Here is a 10,820-nt window from a genome sequence, read left to right as displayed (position 1 = left end):
TCCCCGTCCCGTCCCCGTCCGTCCCCGTCCGTCCTGTCCCGTCCGTCTCTTCCCCGTCCTGTCCCCGTCCTGTCCCCGTCCGTCCCCGTCCATCCCCGTCCGTCCCCGTCGGTCCCGTCCATCCCCGTCCGTCCTGTCCCCGTCCGTCCCCGTCCATCCCCGTCCGTCCCCGTCGGTCCCGTCCCGTCCCCGCGCCGCTCCCCTCCGCCGCGCCGAGCCGGGGCAGCGCGGACCCCGAGCGCCAGGGGCTCCGGGCTGCCTGCCGGCGCGGGCGCTCCGCACGAGCAGCCGCCGGCGGAGTCCGTCCCGCCTCGCTCCGGGGCCGCGCTGAAGGTGCGCTCTCCCCAGAGCACGGTGCGGTAACGCGTAACAGGTACTAAGCTAAGTACCAAGCCGCTAGAACAGTTTAATCGCTGGCTTTGTAACCATTAGCAGTTACGTCTAAATCTCGAGCAGGCTTTCCTCTAAAGGAATCCTTACGGGACAGTGACTGAAGAATTAAAAAATAGAAGGTATACTGTGTTAAGTTTAGAATAATGAAGACATGAAAGAATGACCTCACTCAAATTTTATCTGGTATGCGCATAGATCGTGAGACAAAACTTTTGAAGAACTGTGTGACCAAATTACTTCCCTTTTTAGTCTCCATGTTTTGTAAGAATACACAGTACAGATTCAGAATCCATGGGCTGTCATTTGTACACTGACGGTTAAAGATTAAAAGTGCTTAATACTGTTGGTAGTGAAAAGACCATCTGAGATAACTATCTGAATGTTTAGTAAAAATTTAACAGAAAAGTACTATAACCACCTGGGGGTGTAACAAATGCATGTTTTATTTATATTTGTCAGTAACAGGCAAAGTCAGACACAAGAAGATATGTCATTTCTAACATTTCTTAAAAATATGCTCAAAATTTGGAAAGTATCTATGTTTCTAGTAACTGCTCTAGTTCATTTTTTTTTTTTTTTAATGTATAAGACACCGGTACCTACCATTTTTGCTTCTTACAAGGCTTTTTGTTTGTTTTGCTAATTTTGTTTAGACCAATGGAAGACGTGGTTTTGTATTCTAAATGAAAAATTACGTTGTTTTCACTGAAGATAGGCTATGTAAACTGCAGGTTAGTATGGACAAAAGTAGGATTTCCCCCTAGTACTTCAAACCTAGGGAGCCTACCATAATGAAAAAAGAGGGGCCAACACCCAGTCACTGCCCAGTACAGAATACGCAATAAAAGAGTTGTTTATTCAATACAGGCAGTAATTGGAAACTGAAAAATTCCTGCCTTGGGAAAAAGGTATTCTGCACTTTTGAATCTCGCAGAGGAGGAGGGGGCAGAAACCATCAATTATTGTTTCAGCTATACCCAGAGTACCATCTGTACCATAAACTGCAGCTAAACTGCTGAAAATCACCACCTCTATCAAAGCTCTAACAGCTGTTTCCCTCTCCTTTTTATTTTTTAAAAGCAGAGAAACACCAGTTTTAACATTTCTATATGCCGCACTTTAACACTCCACGCTTTTTTCCATTTGTTAGCTCTAAGCCACAGTTCAAAGAACAATCACATATTAAGACTTGTTTTAAAACTGGAAGTCCAACAAGCGTCATCATGGATATACAGTATCTCACAGTGGGCTCTCTGGGGGAGTGTTCTTTAGTCCTTAGGTTAATCTGTGTGATGGAAAAAATGTATTGGATGGAATGGACGTGCATTTCACACTTCCAAATAAAACACACAGTAATTTTATGCTTAACAAGTTCATTTGCATCTTCATAGCAATTAACCCATTAATCACCGCTTTTCTGCGATGTCTACCTAGTGTTGTGACATAGATTAAAAGCCAGTGTGAAAGGGCTGGGGATTTAACTCAGTGGTAGGGCGCCTGCCTAGAAAGCCTGAGGTTGTGAGTTCGATTCCCGGTACCGGAAGAAAAAAACAAAAAGTTAAAACAATAACAACAACAAAAAAGCCGATGTGAAAAGACAAATCAAGTTCTGACTAATTTAATTTTCCAGTCATCTTGCAATCTCCATTAATTGCCTTTTAAAAACTGTGAATTTTGTTTTAGGGTTCTCTGTCCCTTTCACTCCAAAATATTACCTTTGGTGATACATAGATTTTCAGATGAAGTAAAAAGAGAAGAGGAGTAAAATTCCAATAATTTTTCTTAAGTCATATCCTGTCCCTATCTAGTACTTCAGGACAAAGAGAGTATTTCACAAGGTGAATAGGGCCAAAAAAAATTAGACCTTAAAAAAGGAAAAGGGAGCAGGAAGAGAAGTGTTTATATACACGAAAGGATATTACAGAGTAATAATCAGGGGATATAAAGCAGTATAGTTCTCCACCTCCCTCAGGAACTCAGAGCCCATCTGCTGTTCACATACCCAGTCATTATCTCTGAAAAATCTAACATATCTTACCGAATCCTCTAGGCCATATCTTTACTTTTAAATAATTTTTAGTGTATTTAGTGTATTCAGTAAAATAATTTTTACTTAATTTGTGCATTTAGCTTTAATTTAAATGATTTGTTTCTGTAAACGACATTTACTTAAGGATCTCAAGACAGAGAAATACCACATACTCAGCTAGCATCACACACACGTAAGGGGATATTTCTGTGGCTGCTTTTGCCACTGTCTTAAGTATTTCTGAGCTACCAACCCAGCCACTTAGGCTTACTGCATGCTGCAAAGACTTTTAGAGCTTTCTCCAGCTGTCATGTGAAGTAAGGTAGAATTTACATGCTTTAAATCATCATCAAAACTGGTAAGCTGTTCCACATCCCCCTGTGTCTGAAAAGCAAAGTTGAGACTCTCCTCACCTTCATCTACACTCACAGTGCCGTGCCTCTGGCTGGGAAAGCTGGTCAAACAAAGGTGGGAAGGCTTGCCAAGCAAATCTGCTTGGTCCCTTCTCAGACAGGAAGAAACACTCCGTCTTCATGCTTACTCTCTCAGATGCTTTAGCAGGTCGGGAGAGGACAGCAGCAGTTCTAATTCTGAGCCCGAGAACAGTGAGGAGCACTGGCAGTGTTCCTTCTCCAGTCTGACCAGCCCCACATTCGTCCGCTGTCCTGGGTCCCAAATACTCACTATTAAGAATGCCACGCTAGCTTTAAGGACAAGCGTGAAGAGTGTGTGTGTGTGTGGGAGGAGGGAGAAGGCATGTCAAAGTTAGGTAAGTGCATCTTTGAGACAGATAGGGGTACAGACATACACCTAGCTGTTGCTATTTAGGGTAACTACTGGTTCTAGCCCAAAGGACAGTTGTCAGCAGAAAAGAGCATACATTACATCGTAATAGCTAATGTTCAATTCCATACGTGTGAGTTTGAGAAGCACCTTGATAAGTTCCACCAGATGGATCATGGAGTAGCTCAGGTCCCAGGAAGTGTGGACATACAAACCCACCTACACTGTCCGCTGCCACGTAACAGTCGCGGAACTGTGCAGCTAGAAGGGCCGGTGAAGGTCATCTGATCCAGATGCCTCACTTCATAGAAGAAACTCACATCTATAGTGTAACTTGCTTAGGAAATCATAAGCTACTCAGGCAGAGCCAGGGTCCCCGCATTCTTGGACTGCAACCCACCACTGATTTCTTTTTTAATTAGGGGTAGGAAGAGAGGCCAGTAAGGCTCCAGAAACAGCCTTGGCACTGTAAGTGGTAATTTGGATTCAGAACGCATTAAGAAAGAGACTAGAAAGGTTCAAAGTTCTTGTTAATAAGTAGTGTGACAGTAAGAAAGGAAAGCAGTGAAAATACAGTTCAGTCAGGCTACAGTAATGAGGGAGGTAAAAGGAGGACACAGAAAACAGATGATAAGCACACTTCAAAGATCATTTGGATGGCAAAGCCCACTCTTCCTGGAGGGTCATAGGTGCCTGAGGTGTGTTCTGTGGTCAGAGACATTCAGGTCTGAACTACTCACCCGACAAGTGACTTCTCAGATCTTGCAGCTAAGCATTCTGTACTCCTCAGAGGTCCCCAGCTAGCAAGCTCCCTTTCAAAATTCAGGGTGACTCAATGTCTTCAAAAAACCTCCCCCAAAATGCAAAGCAAGTCACCTATGAAAGCTGTAAGCTCCTAATGATAACTTTACTTTCTTTCATACTACAGATTGTAAGGTGACACTGAATTATACACTGACTACTTGTCTTTTGAATTATAAACTCCTCTGAGGTCAGTTTTGCAACCAGCTTTTGCTTTAGCACCTGGCTATACACAGTTAGTAGTTGTGTCACTGAGACAAAAATGTTGTATAAATGTATGAAAGAATAAACTGAAAGCTTCTTAGCAGTAGTGGTAGGTTAGGGAGGGCCCGTTCTAGATCTTGTCCAGGAGCCCCCAACAAATCTCTTATCCCTTGTAAACCACATATAACTCACTTACACAAAAACCTGAATACAGACTTTGCTCAGATTAAATCAAGATAGTGAATCGGCTTTGTACTATCCAGTGTGTGTTGTGTAGGCAGACCAAGCCAGATGCTTGTTTGGTCTCTGCCCACCTCCACCTACCTCATTGTAACTCCCTCCCCAAAATAATGAGATTGAAGGTGGTGAAAGAGTACCAGGTGAATCGCCACAGGGAACGGAATGCACTCCAGCAAAGTATGGACAAGCATGCTACGGTGGGGTTAGCCTTAATGAAGGGCGGTTCCTCTGAATTTCTCTAATCTCTATGCCTCAGCTGAAGGCATAAAAGATGCAGTCATGGGGCTCAAAGGCCTTATCCTTGCAATGACTAGAAACCAGCAGATTGCCTTTTCTCAAGCACATATTTTCACTCCAAAGTATCTGTGTACCCTTTTTATATCTAAATTTATATCAGCCAGATGTTGCAGAAGAGGAGTAATTTTTCTGTAATTTCAAAGTTAGCTAGCTAACGCCAGTGCTGCCCTAAGTACAAACAGGACAACAGACCCAACAACTATGTTCACCACACACTATGACACACTAATCTAGCTACACCCAGCTGCACCTCTTACACTGTACTAATGGCAAAGGTGAAGATCACCAGTGCCTCTTACACAGAAGACTTCAATCACGGCCTTACCCCAGACTGATGAAACCATGATAAGAGAGGCCAGCTGTACATAAAAAGTAAAGATAACATGGGAATATTTTTTTGAAACCTACCGTAGAATAAAGTCAGCTGCCAAGCTTGCTTGCTAGTGACACTGAACTGAGATGCACAAATTGTGCTGTCTCCAAGATGAGACTAACTAGTAGTAATGGGTCAATAAATCTGAGTTCTACTTTTCTTACTGGGTTAGCCTCCTGCGTCTTTGGTTTCCTGAACATAAAAAAAAAATACTGTTTTCACCCAGTGCATTTTTTGTTACTGGGCAGAGACTATATAGTGAGCAGTAGCCTCTGAGGGAACATCAATTACAGCAGAGTCTATGAAAAATGCCAGTTATTGATCATATTAAGAAACAGCAGCTAAACAAAGGGGAGGTAATGTGAGGAAGAGTTTACATGCATGTGCACAATAGCCTAACATAGCTGTAGCACTTAAAGTGGAGAACTCCCAATTACTGTAGCTACAGCAGCCTCAAAGTTGTGGTCAGCCCTTCCAGACAGGCTGCTATGACAGAAGCAAACCTGCGGGACTTACTGTGTCTCATGGCCCACCAATCCTGGAACAAAAGATTAAAGGTGAACTAAGGTTTTTTCCCCTCTTTCAAAAAAAATTTTAAAATAAACCCAACAAAAACAAATCCTGAAAACAGAGCATGAAAGGAATGTAAAATGTTCATCATTTTTGGGTGGACAAGACTTATGGGTATGTACCTGCTGATAAATCTGAAGAAAAGGAAGGAGCCGTCTGACCTACAAGCTTGGTGAGAATAAGAGAAAGTCTTCAATTTTTGTGGAAGACGGGAGTGCAGTGAGATGCTCTAGTCCTGCTGCCTCTGCTTGTTAGTCTGCTAACTGGGAACCGCAGAAGTGAATCGTTTTGTGGGTTTTTTTTTTTAATGAATCCCTTGCTACTAAAGGGAGAATTATTCTTTAAAAATAACACTGCACTGGGATTATAGCTCAGCGGTAAAGTGCTTGCCTACCATACTTCAGGCTTTGAGTTGATACACAGTGCCACAAAAAATAAAAATAACATCAACTCATGTATTATTAAGATAAACACATATTACTAAAAGAAATACAGTTATGTTTGAGGTTGCATATGATCCTTGAGGCTTGCATACAACTGAACATATGGGGGCCTTTCAAACAAAGGTTACAACTCTATCAAGTGATTTGTGATTCCACTTATCTTCCCCAAGATCACACCCCATAAAATTCTTCTTCTAGTCTCATAAAATTCATTAGGCTGACCAAAGTGTATGAAGAATCACAGGCAAAGTTAAGATTCTCTGGCCAAGTTTCTCTATCTGTACTTAATCTAAATTTGTCTTCAAGTAATTCCTCACTTCACTGAATAACCCTCCCTTTGCAGAAATGACAGGAACAAGAGGAACAAAACCCTCTACCCTAAGAACAGCAGAAAATTCTGACAACCGCAGGCACCATTCAGCCTGAGAGGAGGTCACAGTCCCCAAGAAAATGCTTCGCACCTCTCCATCATCTGGTCAGCAAGTGTGCACAGAGCTGAGACCCATGTAGGGGACACAGAAATAGCAATGTTTTGTGTCGTAAAACTGTAAGGACTGCGAGACTTGAGAAGGGGGACTCACGGGAAAAGGGGAATCAGGCAGGATGAAACACTCACAGAAAGACGGGAACTGAAACGCAGAGCTACTGAATGCGGTATTCCGAGAAGGATGGTAGATTTATTCCTTGGACGTTTGCTATGAAAAGAGAACCTGAGGTAAAATGAGAAAAGAGGCTAGGAACTAAACTCTCATTATTAAATCCATTATCTGGCCATCAGAGTAACACTCCTTTGTTTTTAAAGACAACAACACACACTTTCATAAATGAATCTGAACCTCACGAAATTTCAGTGGTTTTCAGTCTAGTGATGAGCCACTGCGACCTGAGGAGCCTTAATCTCTCCTGACAGGTGAACCTGTGCACAGCCCCACACAGGGAGGAGGAAAGAAGGAATTTAAACATCGCTGGAGGTTTTTATTTTGTGGAACTGAGATCTGAGGATCCTCAGAAGCTTTCTGAATGAAAAGGGAAGCAATGGTATGCTCTCCTCAGGTTACAGCTGGGGTAACTGGCAGGTGAGGCAAGGCCTGACTAACTTGGTAGTAGATGCTGGCCCAGTATTTCCTGCCTGTTAGGTAGGACACACCGCTTCTGTGACAGTGAAGTGCATTTTAAATTAGCAATTGGGTTTGGCTTTTTCCCTTGTTTTTGGTTAGAATGGTACTCTAAAAGTGAAGGATGGTAAAGTCAGTGCTTTTTTCAAAAACTTTTTACAACTACGGAGCACATGAAATCATTTGCGCTGTCTTAAAATTAAAATCACAAAGAAATGGTTAAAGCAAAACTGGATAGGTATTCAAACAGTGTATACATGAAGTACACTACTGCCTTTTCTTTAACTTTGTAATAAACTTTTCTTCAGTAGATAATCGTAACAAAATAGGAGACACTCATGCTAAGGGACAAAATCAGTAGCAGACCCAGGGCCAAAAGCAGTGGAATAGAAGTCATTATTCGCATCTCTGGCAGACGTCTTGCTGAGCACTGGAATATATATAGTAGGTATTCAAATATATACATCTCCAGTCCTTTTTAAAATTTTCATTTTGAGGAAAGGTCTCACTAGGGTAGCCTTGATCTTGCAATCCTGCTTTAGCCTCCCAAGTAGCTGGGGTGTTAGGTATGTATGTCCCCACTGTATTATCTTGATGGAACTGTCCTCCTCACGCAAGCTGAATATATTCTGTAGAACACATTCATTTTAGGAGAACTTGACTTAGAGAAGAGGAAGTAGGATCAAACTCTGTGCTCATGAGTTCAGTTCTGTCTTCTGATCTCAGAAGTAGCAGAAAAGGGAAACACAACCCAAACACTTGGGACTGTTGGTCAAGGGGAAATTAAGACTCAGATGACCAAAATAATTTTAATTTTTTACAATGGATATAAAAGGACATACAAAATATAAGAAAAATCATCATTTATGTTTCAGTAGATTCTAGAATAAAACATTTCCTCCTGTCTATAATTAGACTTTACATATGGCCCAAACTCCAGCTCTCCAAAATCACAGAAGAGACATAAACCAGTCAACTTTAAGAACTAAGAAAAGCAGGTAAGGATAGAGGGAGGATATTCACTGAGATTCATGGTCTGTTTGCATAGCAGGAAGTCACACCACTCCCTGCCGTAACTTCTAAATGCTATTCGATGTATTAAAATTTCCTGTTCCTTTGTATCTTATATACTTATTACAGCTAAAATAAAAAATGTAAAAAAAAAAAAGCAACCTTGGAAGTCCACTCTTGAGGATCGAAACTGTTTGCATTTTACATTCTTGGTTTCCTGTCTACCCTGTTTCTATGGTAAACAGTGTGACTTCAGTAGTCACCGTAAAACATAAGCCTCTGTTATGGGTTCTAAATTTCTAAAGTTTGGATTTCCCACTAATAAGTTTGGAAATATTTGGTTTCCCAAGCATACCATGTTAGCCACTGCCTCTGTATAGAAAGCCAGACTGTAAGGAGATGAAAACCAGTGAACTTGTGTACTCTGGCATATGACTGGTCCCTGCTTTGGCCTTTTATGAGAAATCTGATTAACAGAACACCAATTATTAAGGTAAAAAAAAAAAAAGCCAAGTAAAGGAAGAAAGTCTTTAAAAAAGATGAAAATCAGGGACTTTCATCAGAATAGTCTGGAAAAGAATATATTCTGTAAATTTTTTTTTTTTTTTGGTCTTTTTGAGACAGGGTCTTGGTATACAGTTCACGCTGGCCTTGAGCTTACTTTATAGCCCAGGCTGGTCTTGAACTTGTAACACTCCTCCTGCCTCAGCCTCCCAAGTGCTGGGATTACAGGCATGCACCACCAGGCCCAGCAAATTTATTTTTTTAAAAAGGAGAGAATAAAACAACTCATAAATAAGTATTGAGAGAAAGGAATCACTCTAACCTTCCAAATACCTACGTGCAATATCTGAATAAGAAGAAAAGAAACCATTGGAGATTAAAGAAAATTTAACGGCTACCGCAGAATGTTTTTCAGAATCCATTTTTGATTTCTTTACTAAAATGCAAAAAGAACATCTAAATATAAATTAACTTTAAACAGTACAATAAATGCATGTAAGTACTCATAATAAGATATAATAATCACATACATTTTTAAGGTTACACAGCATTATGCCCTTGAAGTCTGACTGAGAAAGGGTTGCCTGTTAAAAATATTTTCCAAGAACTTTAAGTTCCTTAAAATGTTCTACGGAAATGGTATTTATGACAAACTCACCTCCTCTGGGAAATGTGAGATGTTATTACTGGCAAAGTCAGAATTTTTAAAACCAACCAAAAATAATTATAAATATATGCCAAATGACTGAAGTTGCTATATTATTATAATGATTAAGAGACTATTTGCTAATGTCTCATGATGAAAGCTCAAAGTAGCCATGAACCTACAGGAAAATACTATCACAAAACAATGTGCTGCTATGATAGTGATTTTCTGTGTCTTTGACAGGCAGAATATACAAATTCACTGGTGAGAAGGATGCATGAGATACATGAGATAGGAAGTGTGGATGGATGGATGGATGTCTTGGTGGTAAGAAACAAGATTTGGACTATAGATTATCCTGGCATTCTGGCTTTGCCAGTTACCAGCAGGACCTCTGACAAATTATGTAACTTCTCTGAGCCTGAGTTCTTACTTCTAAAATGAAGACATAATACCTGCTTCCTGTGACTATTTCTTAGACTAACATGGTACATGGTATATCATCATTGCTCAGTCAGTTCTGTTATTTCCAGACAATGGAGGGGAGGGGCACTGTATGTCTCCTAGTTACAGTTACACCTTTATCCCCTAACATCATATCTAGTTCAGAAGCAGTACAGTAGCAGTTCAAATATTTATCCAACACTTACTGAATACCTTGCACTCAGTGGCACAGCGCCTGCCTGGCAAGCGCGAGGTCGTGAGTTTGATTCCTGGTACCGAAAAAAAACAAAAAAACAAACAGACAAAAAAGAGGGAGCCTGGGGATTTAGCTCAGCGGCACAGCGCCTGCCTGGCAAGCACAAGGTCATGAGTTCGATTCCTGGTACCAGAAAAAAACCCAATAAATAAATAAATAAATACACTATCTCAGGCTGGAATATAGCATTGAATATAACAGATCAATGATTGGCAAATTACTGAATAATACACACACATACCCATACATACCTAACTGTATAAAGTTTACATTCTAGAAGGAAACACAGCTAGCAATAAGTAAGTACAAAAAATGGTATACTAGATGCAGCTAGATGCGGTGGGGGAAGAGTCCAGTGGCTCCTGGGGAAGACAGCCAGCACAAAAGCACACAAGCTCTGTTGTGTTTGACAGAGCAGCAAGGAAGCTGGTGGCTGGGGCACAGCAGGCCAAGGGGAGAGCAGGAAGAGGATGGGGTAAAAGAATATTCTGAGGCCAGCACTCCAGGTTTTCTAGCATGTGGCCTAGGTAAGTGAAAAAAATCTCAGGATGTGCAGTGTAGTGTTATTCTAGCCTGGTTTTTTTGTACGGTTCAGTAAATTTTGTTTTTTTTTTTTTGGTACTAGGAATTGAACTCAGGGCCTCCCACCAGCCGGGTAGGCGTGTGCCACTGAACTCCATCCCCAGCCTACTACATTGTTTAGCCTCTCTA

The 10,820-nt window shown here is 41.2% G+C and overlaps 1 protein-coding gene and 1 long non-coding RNA gene across 2 annotated transcripts in view; both read left to right on the top strand.

The window, feature by feature from the left end:
- Filip1l (filamin A interacting protein 1-like) overlaps positions 1-10,820 on the top strand; it is a 255,823-nt gene that overhangs the window by 228,245 nt on the left and 16,758 nt on the right. The window lies entirely within an intron of this gene.
- LOC102018951 lies at positions 381-8,416 on the top strand. The gene is made up of 2 exons (XR_261223.2): positions 381-1,124; positions 6,477-8,416. It is a non-coding gene; the product is annotated as an uncharacterized LOC102018951 (long non-coding RNA).

Source organism: Chinchilla lanigera, unplaced genomic scaffold (assembly GCF_000276665.1).
Source record: "Chinchilla lanigera isolate Chin_1 unplaced genomic scaffold, ChiLan1.0 scaffold00026, whole genome shotgun sequence".
Classification (NCBI taxonomy): domain Eukaryota; kingdom Metazoa; phylum Chordata; class Mammalia; order Rodentia; family Chinchillidae; genus Chinchilla; species Chinchilla lanigera.
This window is presented reverse-complemented; position numbering and strand designations above follow the sequence as displayed.